The sequence below is a fragment of the Bison bison genome, unplaced genomic scaffold (genome assembly GCF_000754665.1).
Source record: "Bison bison bison isolate TAMUID 2011002044 unplaced genomic scaffold, Bison_UMD1.0 scf7180017862134, whole genome shotgun sequence".
NCBI lineage: Eukaryota > Metazoa > Chordata > Mammalia > Artiodactyla > Bovidae > Bison > Bison bison.
The window spans coordinates 36,735-39,119 of record NW_011492706.1 but is presented as its reverse complement, the minus strand read 5'-3'; positions in this window follow the sequence as shown (position 1 = coordinate 39,119).

Genomic DNA, 2,385 nt, shown 5'->3' with positions numbered 1-2,385 from the left:
TAAATAAAAATAGTAAAAAAAAAAAAAAAACACTCAACTGTGCAAAGGTATAAACTGCTAAGACAAATAAAATAGAAAATTTCAGAAAGATTATGCTGAGTGAAAGTTATCAGATACAAAACAGTACATGCTGTGTTTCCTAAATTTAACACTCCAGAAAGGGAAAAACAAACCAGTAGGGGCAAAAAGCAGGTCAATTATTAAATGAGATCAAAGTGAGCTATATACTTATGAGGGAATGCTTTGGGGATTTGGGAGATATTATATATCTTGTGGTGTGGTAATTACTTGGATGGCTATATTTTTCAAAATTTCTCAAAATTTACAGTTAAAATGGATGCATTTCATTGTATATAATTTATATCTAAATAAAACTGATTTGAAAAGCAAAGAAAACGAGCAAAATATCTAAAACATGTACCTCACATAAATAGATATTTTGGGACTTCCCTGGTGGTCCAGTGATTAAGACTCTGTGATTTCATTGCTGAGGGCCCAGGGTTCAATCCCTAGTCAGGGAACTAAGATCCTGCATGCCTCATGCATGGTCTGGCCAAATAAATATATATTTGGGAAGTAAGTATATGAAAATAACATGACTACAAACACACATGTAGGTACCCACAAAGAGTCCAAATGAGATGGTGAAAAACTGGAATTCTTATACACTCTCCACAGGAATGTAATTGGTACATGCACTTTGTAAAATACACTGCATCATCAGCAATTAAAATCTTAGGTATATTATCACAAATAACATATTTATACATTAAAAAAAAAAAACTGTATACAAGAGACTCTTATCAGTGCTATGGGAAACAGGAAGACCTGGTGATGTGCCCTCATTGTAATGTGTTATATACCAAACTTTTAAAAAGTAAAACAGAATTTTCCAGAAAAAAATCAAAGTGAATTTATCACCAGTATATCAAACCTAAAATAAAAAATAATAAAATGTTCTTTATAGCTAAGAAACATAATGAGGCATATTCTTGAAGATGCCTTAAGTAACAAAGAATATATATTAATATAAGGAGGGAATTAGAAGGTTGAATATGCAGTGTCTGAAACAGTGAAAACAGCTTACAGGATTTAAATATATAGAGAATTTTTTTAGAAAAACAAATATTTCTGAAAATTAATATTTTCTGGCATAACTGTTAAAAAGATTGAGGGTTTTTAGTAAATTTGTTTTAGCTTAGAATGAAGAATAAATAGAGTGGTATAACAAATTCCCTGCTTTATTATTACTTCAGAATCTTTAAAAGTAGGCAAGTTAGACTCATATTTTTAAATTTCTGAAGGAATCCAATATAGAGGATACTGCATCAGGTTTTCAGTTCAGTTCAGTCACTCAGTCATGTCCGACTCTTTGCAACCCCATGGACTGCAGCACGCCAGGGCTCCCTATCCATTACCAACTCCTGGAGTTTACCCAAACTCATCATGCCCATTGAGTTGGTGACGCCATCCAACCATTTTATCCTCTATCATACCCTTCTCCTCCTGCCCTCAATCTTTCCCAGCATCAGGATCTTTTCAAATGAGTCAGCTCTTTGCATCAGGTGGCCAAAGTATTGAAGTTTCAGTTTCAACATCAGTCCGTCCAATGAACACCCAGAACTGATCTCCTTTAGGAAGGACTGGTTGGACCTCCTTGCAGTCCAAGGGACTCTCAAGAGTCTTCTCCAACACCACAGTTCAAAAGCATCAATTCTTAGGCACTCAGCTTTCTTTATAGTCCAATTCTCACATCGATACATGACTACTGGAGAAACCATAGCCTTGAGTAGACGGACCTTTGTTGGCAAAGTAATGTCTCTGCTTTTCAATATGCTGTCTAGGTTGGTCATAACATTCCTTCCAAGGAGTGAGAATCTTTTAATTTCATGGCTGCAGTCTCCATCTGCAGTGATTTTGGAGCCCCCCCAAAATAAATTCAGCCACTGTTTCCACTGTTTTCCCATTTATTTGCCATGAAATGTTTGGACAGGATGGCATGATCTTAGTTTTTTGAATGTTAAGCTTTAGATTTTGGGAAAAAAAAATCCAAATTCTACACAAACATTAACTATCCTTACTTGAAAATAAAGTTCTGATGGATTGTCCTCTACCTTGACTGTGGTGATGGTTTCACTGATGCAGCATAAGTACAAACTCATCAAATTGTATACATTAAACATGTACATTATTGTATATCAACCACATCTTCCAATAAGAGATGCTGACAAAATTATAAACTGGGGAGGAAGAATTTGTAATCATCTTTATACTTTTAACACATTTAGGATTAGAGAAATTAGAACTTCCCTAGAAATGCAGATGGAAAACAATTTGCCTGCAATGCAGCAGACCAGGATTCAATCCCTGGACCTAGAAGATCCC